This window comes from Empidonax traillii, unplaced genomic scaffold (assembly GCF_003031625.1).
Source record: "Empidonax traillii isolate 1590-97213 ecotype Southwest subspecies unplaced genomic scaffold, ASM303162v1 scaffold129:size1329583, whole genome shotgun sequence".
Classification (NCBI taxonomy): Eukaryota; Metazoa; Chordata; class Aves; order Passeriformes; family Tyrannidae; genus Empidonax; species Empidonax traillii.
This window is the reverse complement of record NW_020955322.1, coordinates 46,128-59,110: the sequence shown is the minus strand read 5'-3', so window position 1 is coordinate 59,110 and position 12,983 is coordinate 46,128.

The window sequence follows — 12,983 nt, the reverse complement described above, 5'->3', positions numbered from 1 at the left end:
TCCAGAGCAGTACCAATGCCACAGCTCTCTGTAAGCTGATAAAGAGCTGACAGAGAAAAGAAAATATCTGTATGATATTTTCCTCATGTACACACATGCACCTGCTAAGCAGCATCAGGAGTTTCCCCTGGCAGAAGCATCTCTGTTCAGCTATAATTCAGTGTGCGTGCTTGCCACCTGCTGGATGCAGCCGCAAAAGTTTTTCATCTCTAAAGTTGTTATAGGGAGAGACAGCAACATTTCCCTGCCACCTGATGGATCTGGAGATCCTTACCTGTGGCAAAAATTCTGTAGGAATTAAGTACAAACTCGCCCATCTGAGAGACAGTTAACTTCCTTGGCAGAGTCTAAGCAAGCATTTCCTCATCACCTGCTCATCTCTTTGCTCACTCAAACCCAGCGTCCCCTGTGCCTACAATAGGGAGCTCATTTGTGAAATATTGATTGCATTACTACAAGAGCCATCTCAAAGAGAAGAAATAAAAATCAAAGCCATTGGTTACTGATTTTGATCATTTCATGCCAGATGCTGCATTTTTGAAAGACTGTGTATCTTAGGTTGCTGGTGCCACGTGTGCTACAGGAAGAAGCACGAGGCTGGGTCGCTGCAGGAAAGTTAGGAAGGGATTGCAGCTGGTGTGCTTTTAGGGCAAGACTGACCTTGAATCACTAGTCAAATAAAGTGGAGGGCAAAGCTGCTCTTAAGTAATGCTGGGAAATGTTTGTTCTACTAAGAAGTAGGAAATCAGCTGCCAAGTATAGTGGATTCTAGTCTAGCGTTTCCTTAAAAGAAAAAAAAAGGTAAATCAACAAATACTAAAAAGTATCCAGAGATAAAACTCTCCATGAACTCTTAACTGGGCAGCGTCAGGAAGCAAACTTTTGGAGCACAGTTACCTTGTACAGCCACCTCCTGCAGTTCCAGGCATCCCCACAACATCCCAAACTGACAGCTAAGAGAAGAGCTTCCGTATCCCTCAGGACACCCCCACCACTTCCATCACTTATCCAGCAGCAACCGACGGAGGAGCTGAGAAACACACTGTTGCTGAGCCCTAAACTCCCCTGCCTACCTATGAGCTGAAAATGCCGTGCTGGACCCTGTGCATGGGGCACTGGAGAGCACGGGGGAGGCAGAGAGAATGGTCTGGCCTTTGCTCTGGACCCCTGGCTATGTGGTCCCTACTGAAGTGCAAGCAGGAGTTGGCCAGAGTCTTGAATCTTTGATTCAAGATGCTGCCTGGTACCAACAAAGAAGAAGGGAGTAAGATTTGGCTGTGTATGACTTTGTCAGCTTTGGGAAACTCTGGGTTGAGCCCTCTTAATATCAAAACAGAACTAGCTGTAGATGTTTGAGAAAAACTCCCATTATCTTAAAGTACAGAAAATTAATTAAGATGCAATAGTATGCTGTTATTTTTTAAAAGGATTATCCACAGTGCTTTTAATTCTCAGGATGACTAAAGTAAAATAATTGACAGACTTAGTCTATCCCTGTGCTCACCTGGTGTGAGCTACTCAAGTCAGTACTAATGGGGACAGCATATAGACCTAAGTACAGGCATCACAACTCCTGCCACAATGATATTCTGTTGATTTATTGGAATGAACTTTGTTTTCTGCTGAATAATTACTAAATCCCATTTGACATGCAAATGCATAATATTTATGTCTAGGTATTGTGCAATAGTACTTTATATGACTCATGTTTCATGCTCTGTTTTCTACTTGCTTGCCCGCTACATACCCATCCTAAATCAAACTATGTAATCTACACTGGTTAGCCCAAATTCCAACAAAACCACTACAGATACAGTGGGAATTAATCTGGCTTCTTGCTGTAACAATTTCTTTATGTTTACATTGTTAACCAACAGGCTGCAGAGTAAGCACACGGCCAAAAGTGCTTTACCAGCATTATTATTTAGGTGATAGTTTCTACTGTCTACTTGAAACTGCGACAGCAGCAGAGGATACAGTAGGATTCCCAGGTTTGGTTTAGTTTTGCTTGAATAGCATCAGCAAAGGTTTCTCTTACTGATCTCATTTTTAGGTATACTAAATTGCAAGTATTCCCAGGGAGATATTTGCCACTGAAAGGAGAAACAAATACTTGGGAGAGGGTGCTAGGAAGCCTAAAGCAGGGATTTTGGGTATATTATGTGTTAAATGTAAATATTTATTTTTATTTTTGCAACAGATTGGAGGTGGGGGGAGGGCACAAAAAAAAAAAAAAAATCTTTCAGCTTAGGTAAATCTTCCAGAAAGTTTTGAGAGGTTCTTTTTAAGTTTCCTAATAACATCCTGCACAGTTTGGAACATGTCACACCATTCGTACACTGCTCACAAAGTCAGGTTCTCCAGCTCTGCTCTTCTGCATCACATTACAGGTTTGGCCAGACCATCATCCCACCAGCTTGTGCAAAGTGGACGCTGCTCTATCAGTTACTGAGTCCACCTCAACAGCGACCTCACAACCAAGGCTGAACTAACAAATCCTCGGTGTTAACAGCAAAGCCATCAAGCTCATTGTCACCAGAGAGCTCTGCAGATGTGACTGGGCACTGCAGGGATAGGCACAGACCATGTCTGAGAACAGCACTGTGAGATCTTTTTAGAGGACTAGTGCCATGGCCTGCAGCTTTGTACTGCAGTACTTTAAGTAACAAAACTAGGTTTTATTTTCAATATTTTTGTGCAGTTGTAATTTGTGAAGTGGTGGATGTTAACATTTTCTGTTTCAATAGGGATAGTTTTCCATTGTAGAAGTTTACTACAATTATAAAACAACTTTTATTGTCTGAAGTATTACTAAAAACATACACATCATCAATAAATGTGTTTGTGAAAACCATCTCCACTGCTGTGTTAGACCACTCAAAGCAAAGGGATATGTTTCTGTATTGTTGTAAGTACTAAACTATTATCAGTGTACCCATAGCTATATATAAATCTCTCTTCGGTAATATCATCCTCAGCAAAGTATTTAATGCTGTACTACTTTATACCAGTATTCCTCATTCCTTTTAATCCAAATTCTAACCCAGCTCTCCCTAAAATCTTTGAGATTAACAGGTTGTGTCTGCAACTCATAGTGGAAAGGATACCAAGCTAGCTCCAAATTCATTTCTGTTTCCCAGAACTGGCTAAGTTAATCAAGTTTCCTCGGAATGGAGACTTAACAAATTGCTATGTTTCTTACATACAAGTTAAGAGTTTAAAGCCAGATTTAGGCTTAACCTTTCAGAAGCTAAATTGAATTTTAGAGACAGATTTAGCTAGAATATTGTGTTAAGTACAGGATCACATTACATTATAAATAATAGCCCTTATTTTCCATGTATTTTAATTATTCCTCAGCTTTGTGTATTGGCAGCTTTATGTACTACTGGCAGTGCTGTTACTCTACAATCAAGCACAGGCCCTGGTGCAGGAGGAAAGACATACAATGCCTTGGAGCTTTACAGCCTAATCAGAGGTGAGAAATTGTTAGAATAGGGTGAAAAGCAAAAACTGTTGCTGAACAACTACAAAACTGTGAAGATATTTCATCCTGCCATTAAATGAAATAAGTGATTTAAAAAAAAAAAAAAACTACAGCCAAATAATTAAAACCAATAAATATTAAAAAAATGCTGAAAGGTTTTATGTGACAAGTGAGGAAAAATCGTGCACATACATAATAAGAATTTCAAGAATCTCCAACTAATATTCTCAAGCAAATGCAAACTAGGCCCTTTTTATGAAAATGAATGAATAGCCAGAAATGTTTAAGTCAATGTGTATAAGATATTAGCAAACCCTTTGCCACTACTGACTTTCCTTTCAGAAAAAAAAAAGTTAAATTATGCATTAGAAATCCATCAGATAATTATATGCCTAGGAAAGGAAGACAACTATGTATGGGCTTAGGTGAGCTTTGCATATCTTGTCTGAATCCTTCTTATGCTTACTTTATCACGATACCCAATTACACCCCAAAAAATAAACCCAAACAACTAAACAAAGTAATAAAACAAAACTAAAATAATTTCAGAAAAATGTGAATTACAGTAGTGCAATGCATATTTAATTTTGCAAACAGCCATGAAATACTAAAGGATCTAAAATAACTTTGTTTTCACATGTCTATATTCATTTAAATAACTTCTTTAAGCTTTTGTAAGGATTATGTTTTGCAAAACAAATTTTGTAAAAACTCTCTAAGCGTGATAAAAAACTGCAGACCCAAAGCCCTCTTTCTGTATAGGAGCACCTATAAAGGGAGGCAATTATGATTTGCAGGATACCTTTCAAAGACAAGTTATAAATAAATGCACATGAGATGTAATGTCATGTACTAGAGCATTATTATGTTGACCCTGAGTTTTGTGAAGATTACATAAAAATGTAAACAAGTGTGTAGAAGAGTGTACTCTGTATACTAGACTGTACTATACAGTGCCATGTTTACATGTTAAATTCAGAAGAATTATATTTCTGGTATTTTTAAATTTCTCTGCTTATCTATGATAGCTCTCTATACTGTCATGTGTAATTTTTACATGAGAGTAGACAGTAGATATGCATCACTCTGCTTCAGAAAAAGATACCACATTTTAGACAGGTTTCTGACTAACAAAACTGCAAACAGTGAGCATTTTCCCCAGAGACATCTACATCAGACTTGCTGTATTTTGAAATACTGAAAATATTAAATGATCCAAAATAACTTTAAATAAGTGTCAGTTCAACTTAGTCTTCACACCATATGGTTAGACTGTTTCTCCCAAGTTTTGTTTCTTATCCAACCTACAAGTAACTGTGTTTTTAGCTTTAACTCCCAACACAGGCAGCAGAACCGCATACAGAGTCTGACACGAGCACTTGGTTCTAGAAAATGTATATTATCTGTACAGCTCATAACCTTGAAATTCTAAACTTGCACATAAATTTTATTTTGACCAGCAAGGTTTCTGATTCAATATCCTGTTAACTAAAGAAGACTTCAAAAAATTTATTGGAAAAAATACACTGTACTTACTGCTCAGGCCTACATAATGTTCTGCCAAGGCATACGCTCCTACAATTCTTTTTGCGAGGGATTCACCACTAATGTGCATTTCAAATATGTTTTAGGAGCTTGACAGATCAGTACCAAAATATCAACATTCATTACTGTGACCCAGAAGTATGCATTTGATTTAAAAGTGCAACCGAATCACAATACTGTCAAGACACTAGAAATGTATACGGTACATTTAAAAAAAAATAAAATCTAAAGGCATATTACAATTTTGACCTCAACTCAAGCCCAAAAGGTGACTGCATACTTTACATGCAAGATAAAATTTTCCTTACACTTCACTGCTTATCTTGGAGCTGTTTAAAGGCTACTTTTTCTGCCAAGTTAGTTCAATTATTTTGACAAGGTTATTCCATGACAGAACATGCCTTTATCTCTCCTGAGATAGCATTTGATTGATGATCTGCTGATGTCACAGGAGAAGCTGATCGACACTGCAAAGCTCCAGAACTCCCAGCTACAAGCAGATCATCACCCCCAGCACTTAAACTCGCACAGAATATTGCTGTGCTCAGCACACAGTAATGAAATCCAGTTGCACTTACTGCAAATAAAAGTTACTCCTCTGGCCCAATACAGCCATGGAAGCAATGGTATCCTCAACAAAATTACTGTAGATGGAGAGGGCCCTAAAATTCACAGTGCAATGCCCACAGGGTTGCCTTTACGGAGAATATGTAATACTGACTGCCATCCAGCACATACCATAACTATGCCACTGCTGCACTCCAGCATGCTGGAAGTGTGGACTAGAATACACTATGGCTTGTTTTTGTTTGGCAAAGCCTTGTGTTTAATTCATTAAGCCTACATCTTACTTTTTGGTTTTTCTACTCCATATTCCCCTCCTGGCAGCTATGCCTGAAATACTCTCAGGTGGTTAAGTTCAGTGTAACAGTGGAGAAAAACACATGGGCAGTACTAACAATTTGCTCCAAACCACATTTTGTTAATCCCACATTGTTTTTTAAAAGTGTGTTTTCACAGAAAACAAAGGAATCTAAGACCTTCCCTACATGTTTTAAATTTGGGAAATGTTTGATCTATCAAAAGTACAGTGCAGCACTCTCAGGAGGTCTCTAACAAATTTGAAAACAAACAAACATTCTTATGCACAAGTTATGAATAACAATTTAGATAGTATTTGAAATGTAAACTGCTGGCTGTGCATTTGACAGGATTTTGCTGGCAGTCATTCCAGTATTTCTTTCTCCTTTAGAAGGCCTCTGAGTAACAGGAGATAAAATATTCTTTTAAACAGAGGGTAACAATTAAAAAATACATTGAACAATAAATATTTGAAGACAGGTCAATGCAGCTGTGGTTCCTAGAGCTGCATTACACACTTACTTTCATCACATTGAAAATAAGACATTTTCAAACTAAGAGCCTATCTAAGAGGCATAAGTTGTCTGAAGGCTCAATATTACTTCAGGCTCTTTAAAAGGTATAAATCTTCAGGCATTACAGGAATCAAAGTTACATACATGCATTTAAATATCCTTTAAACCCCTTCTACATTTTGACCTTCAAACTCCACCTTGTAAAACACTGACATTGATTGAGAGAAGTAAAGTCAAAGCAGGTCTGTAAACATCGGCCATAAACCTGTCACAGCTGTTCCTGTGTGCAAACACTGCAGTCTAAACATCCCTCTTAAGATTTCTGTTGTGCAGCGCTGAAATCTGTTTTATTTCCATCTAAAATGGTATTGCTGTATGGACAAGATTATAAGTGCTAGTTTGAGACTTTGCATTTTTAAGATTATGGGAAAAAAATACGCAGTCACCTGCAATGCACAATATCAAACAGCTTTAAGAATACAGGGAGTGGCACTGGGGTGTGCAAAAGAAATTTGTCAAGCAAGCACAAACATTGACTGAATCTTGTTCGCAGTGATGTCAGCTGGAATTTTACTCTTGGCTTCAAAGAAAAGATAACAGTTTCTAAAGCATATCACGTGCTACCACTCCTTTTAGAAAAGGACCAAAAATAGCATCTGAAAAATCATTTTGTCTCCTCTTGGATAGAGATGGAACTATAGCATGCAACCGCAAGAAATCAACTGGCCTTATCATGGCATATGCACTGTGCCATCAGCTGGGTGAGTCACTACAGAACGAATCAAGGCAAAAGGATGGAACCAAGCATTTGATCCATCTGCTTGAAAAGACTGCTTTAAATACAGCCAAGGCAATCTAGAAAATAAAAAAAAAAAAACCAACACACTTTATTTCCTTATGCTAAGAGGCAGCTACCTAGCCACCTTCTTTGGCTTATGTAGTGCCCAGCACTTCTTTGTAGCATATATTAATCAGGAAATTAACCTGATGTTATTCTGCCTCACTACCACAGTATTTAAAGTAATTTGCATTAAAACCATGTAGTGTCACTTAGTAACAGAAACAGTGGAATAAAGTCATAAATTGAGAGGAGGAAGATAGAAATTATAGCAGCATAAAAACTTTTATTGGCACTTAAGAGTATTTTTCCCTGATTGAAGCAGAATTCATGAAACAACTACAACCCCACAATAAAGACCTGTAATTAGCTGTTAAGAACTACTGTTTTTTTCTGACAGTTCAGAAGCTGACTTTTTTTTTTTTTTTTTTTTTAATTTCAGGAAAGGAAACATCAAATCTTCTTTGAACTGTCCAAAACTGGACACATAGCACCAGCTAACTGTCCAGTGCCAGCATTTCACTGAAGCTCAGTGTAGAATAGGAGACTGATGTAACAATTTATAATTGTAATTAATTCTTGTCACCCAAACAGAGGTTTTAAAGTAGTAATAGTAATACTGCACTTCAGTACCTAGTACTTACATTACATTGCACAACAATGGAAAATACACAATTCAAGCATAGTGAAGAAATTATTGGAGAAAAATTACTGTGAAAGAATTTTAATAAGTTGAGTCAAAAATATTGAAAAAGGGATGTGTGTTATAAGAATAAAAATCAGCATTGCAATAAAGTCAAATCTGCATAAAGTCATCCAGGCACTTCAACAATATTTGTACCATTATACATCTTCCTCTTAGTAGCCAAAAATTACTTCTACCAGTAATGGAGTTTAAAATGCTTTTCGTTTTCAAGTTCATACAACAAGGCTTGGCTAGAACAGAGAAATTCTAAAATTCTTCATAGCAAGGACCACATTCAGACCAATCATCATATGGATCACATCCTTTTCCAATCAAAAAAATCAGAAAATATTTCTGCAGCAACCAGATTGCAACACTGCCTTAACTGCTTCATGCAGAACAGCAATATTGAGAAATTGTCAGTGAAAGGGTGGGAGGGGTGTGTGCTTGTGTATGTTCTGTTGATTTTTGCATGTTTGTTTGGTTTGGGGGCAGGGATTTTGTAGGTAGGGAGTGCCTTTATTACAATTATTTTCTCATTTACAATACCCACAGATCTCATGGTCTATTTTTCTTCTCCACTTCAAATACTCTTTATTTAGGTATAACCCTTTTTGTTTTGTTTCCTAAACATGGCCCCCTGTCTTCCTATTCTCTAATGTTTTTAGAATCTTGTCTTTGACTTAATCACATTATTTCAGTAAACCAGGGAAGGTCTAATCCTAAACCTACCACTTCAAAAAATTGCTCAAAACAGTAGACACACAACAGCTTGCTCCAACCACCACTGCAGAACTCACCATCAGCATGCAACCCTAAGCCAAGGTAAAAATCCAGCAGTCCTCATTCCAACCAACCAAGCAGACACTTCTGTCAAACAGGTAAGTATTGCAGGCCACTTTCTCTGTCTAGGAGAAGAGGTGACCACCTTCTTGTGCTTATGCTACCGACTTCTAGAAGAAGCACGGTTTCCCTGTTCTGCTTTTCCAAGTGAGAGCACAGAGTTGTATAGAGTTGATAGGGAGTGAGCCCCACCAGGGCAGAAAGCTCAGACTTCTCTGTTCTCTTTCATGTCACATGTACCCTGTTTCCCCTGCTTTGTTGTCAACCTCCTCATTATGTCTAATCTTAAAACTAATTGTTATGCAGACAAGGGAGACATCTAAGTATTAGAGAAGTACGGAAATTAAACTTCAGTCTAGCCCTGCTTCTGTTTATACATGTAGTCTTCCATTTGCTAGAAAACATTTCCTCTCAGAAAGCTATTAAAGAATGAAGAAACATTATCTTTCGACCATATCCCTTTAAAATAGCTACTTAGTTTACTACATCACACTCATCAACCCAGTATCATGTGTATCCACAAAGTTTTAACAAATTTCATTTAAAGTTTCATTGATAAATTATTGAGTACTCCCCAGTTTCCTGAATTTTCCAAGAAATACAAATCTCCATGAAAAAACACTGCTGTGAAAGACAACTCTGCAAAGTTAGATATACAAATAAATCAAACTAAGACATCGCTCCATGTGATTTCCTGAGGGAAAATACCCCATAGGATTTACTGAGCTAGGAACAACATAATAAGAGACAATCTGTGAAATTAATGCTCAAATCCAAACATAAGGACTTTATACACTAGAAGAATTACTTTTATCCCCACTAAAACTTTTCAAAAAATGTAAACACTGTTATTTATCAGCTCCCCAGTGAAAAATATTTGTGGCTTTCTTTTAAAAAATGATGAAGCAAAGCAGATGCTGCAGTGCAGAGCACAGCGAAACAGGGAACAGTTGTTCTCTCGCTCTCCAGTGTGCCATGCACATTATTTGCAATCATACAAGGCCTCCTGAGGCCACGTGCTGAGCTGGGATGCAGCCCTGCTGCCCTGGGAGTTATGCACGTGCAACTGAGATCAGGATTTGGCCACGTACTTGCTTTCCTGGCCCAACAAGCATAATCCTTGAGATATAAATTCTTTCAGATGCACGGACAAGACCAGGCACAACGTAACTTCCCCGCTGGCAGGGTTCACATTTGTTGCACAGGGTGCAGCTCACAGGGCACACATTTGCTTTCACCGGGACATGAAGTAAGACTGTCTGCTCATCAGCTGCCAGGGGTAGGGTAGGGAGCTTGTTGTAATTCTGTCACATTAAAGCCCACTAAACCATCAGCTTACCCCAGGAAACAGCACCATCCTCTTGCTGTCAGGCACCCAGTGGCCAGCAAGGCTGTAACATTGGTCCTGCAAGCTGGCATGAGCTCCCAGCTGAAGGGGAGTTTCTCACTCTCACAGCATGAAGAGATTGTTTTCCATCCAGCACAGGGCTCACAGAGACCCCAGGCCAAACAGGAGTGCCCTGCCACAGGAGAGGAGCTCTGGGTGTTGCCCTTCCCACCCAGCTCCTGACAGAGCCCTGCACACATGGTCTGCAATCAAGCTCCTTGGGGAGCCACCCCCAGCTCCTGAGGGCAACTGTGTGCCTGAACAAGCCTGATGATCAGCACCTGGAACCTCCCTACCCTGCCCTGGCTCAGCACCCCACTTCAGCCTACCCTGGGCTGTCCATCCCAGCCCCAGGAACACTGATGGACAGTGTGCTCCAGTCCTGTCTCAGCCCAGCTTGTCCCCAGCCTGGCTCCATCTGCACAGCCCTGCCTGCCTGTCCTATGCTGTGTGCCATGCTGGTGCCCCTCACCAGGCCCAAACCCAAAAGAAGGAGAACTGATGGGTTTGAGACTACTCTGGCAGGGTCTCTGGGGCCAAGAGCCAGCTGTAGCGGAGACTGGGATGGTAAAGTTTTCCACACAAGCTTACCCAACACTAGCATCGCATCCTCCATAAATCACACTTCAGAATTCATAGTGAGTCAGCACTTTGGTTAGGATTGTCAAGATCATTTCAGTCTTGTTTTAACATCGAGTTGCTTTTTAAGACTCAGTCTCTCCTGGGGGCAAGACTGAGTTTTGTTGAAGATTTAAGGTGATGAAGATTTAAGGTGACGAGGACTTTAGGTGATAAAGATTTAAGATAAACCAAAGGTTTTTCACAAACTTTGGCAGTCCATCTGACAAGCACTAAAAAACCAGGTAGGGAAGAAATGTGCAGCACAGACAGGTTTGGCCCAGGGATAAAACCCCTTACAGGAGGAAGGTCAAATGATGTATTGGCAGCTGAACTTGCAGTTATACTCATTTACCATTTTCTTCTTGATTCATTAGGTGAGAAACCAGACTTAATTTCCATGTCTCAAAGTTCAGCCAATTTTATCCATTCATAAACATCTTTTTCCAAATGTTACCATTTCTTTTTTTTCAACACCTATGAGGAAAAATTTTGGCATCTGTAGAACTGGAAAATTCTAAGAGCAGGTAGTTTGGACACCTATCAGGAATGACACAGACTATATAGCTTTGAGACAAAGCAATGGACTAGCTAACTTGTCAGGAACTTTCTATGGGTTTAAAGGCTCCTTCTGAGGCAGAGGATGAACTGATGGAATAATTCACTTTTTAGACATTAGTTTCCTCAGTTCTTGCTGCAATTCAAAACAGCAGACAAAGCCCCTGCCGTTCACTACAAACAGCGTTGGCCTTGTGCTAAGGTTGCAGTTCATGATACTGATAACATTAATTTTTAGCAGACAAATACAGTCTGTGATAAGTTTGAAAAAATTAGAAAAGGCCTTGGCAGAGCTTCAGTACAAATTCAGCACAACGTTCTTTGCTTCTTGTCCCTTGGGATAGTATTCCTCTAATAGGTGTTTTTTCACATGCTGTTGAACTATCTTGGACTCTTTCAGAACTCGCTGTCTCTCCCATCAAACAGCTTGCGAATGCTGGTATCAGGATATACAGTTCAAAGATGGCAAGAGAGCCTCTGCTTTACGCTGTTACTTGTACATTCATGTACATTCATGTACATTCATGTAGAGGCAGGAGTCACGGTGACTTATATTTACCATGAACCGTTTGTATTGTGAACACATGTGTTTTACAAGGTTCATCATTTTCCCTGCAGAGCTTGTAAAACCTTTGGAAATCTTGATACTAGGGACCTGAAAAAAGCATAAAAATTCTTCAAACCTTGCAGATTTGCAAGGAAACACGGTTTTATATTAGAAAACATATGAGTTATTTCACCCTACATGTAAAATACAATTCCCTTCTCTCCTCCAGCCTTAAAAAATTGGTCTAGCTGGCAAATAAATGAGAAATTACTCCCTTCGGGATTCATAAAAGAGTTAAAAACAACAATCTGAGAGAGTTTACATCTGAATGATATTAGAACAAGACTTCAGAGGATTAAAGATTAAAAAAGTGAGTAAAAGGTATCAAGGTTTCACTTCTGTTACTTAGAGAACTTCAATTTTTCTTTTTAAATAACCAAATTTTTCTCTTTTGTCAGAAATGGGCTACTTTATAATAAAATGATTGCATTTTTTCCTGAAAGGTCATAACCCTTAAACAACTATTTTTTTATTATGCGGTTTGTTACAAATGGAAAAAAAATTATTAAGTACCTGAAATAGTATTAATGCAACTTAAAAAGAAAATAATCAACTTGTAACAATACATAGCTTCCAGCAATGATCTGCAAAGAGCCCCATGCTATTGCATCCTTATGACTGGATCAGAGTGTGGCCTCAGTCAGCACTTCTCAAAAGGGGGTCCTTAGGAAGCAGATACTTTCCTTGTTTTAAAAGAAATAACATACATTTTAACCCTTTTTCCAAGCAAGTCATTGGAGAATTACCACTTCTGTAATGCTAGAAAATTATAAAGGGAATGAAGGTCAGCACAGTTTCTGAGTGGACATAAACAGACTACACGAGGCAATCCTCTAGCCATGTGGCCCAGCCACAAGCTTAAGAACTCCTGGTACAAGTCTATTTAAATTGCAGATTTTGGGGGGGGTTTAAAGACTTTCTGTTTGTCAGGTTGCTTATATATGCTTCCATTTATAAACTTCCATTCTTGCAGTCTCATAGCCTTCTGCCTGACTGCAGTTCCTCAGGGCAGAGCGAATTATAAAAGAAAATTGGCATA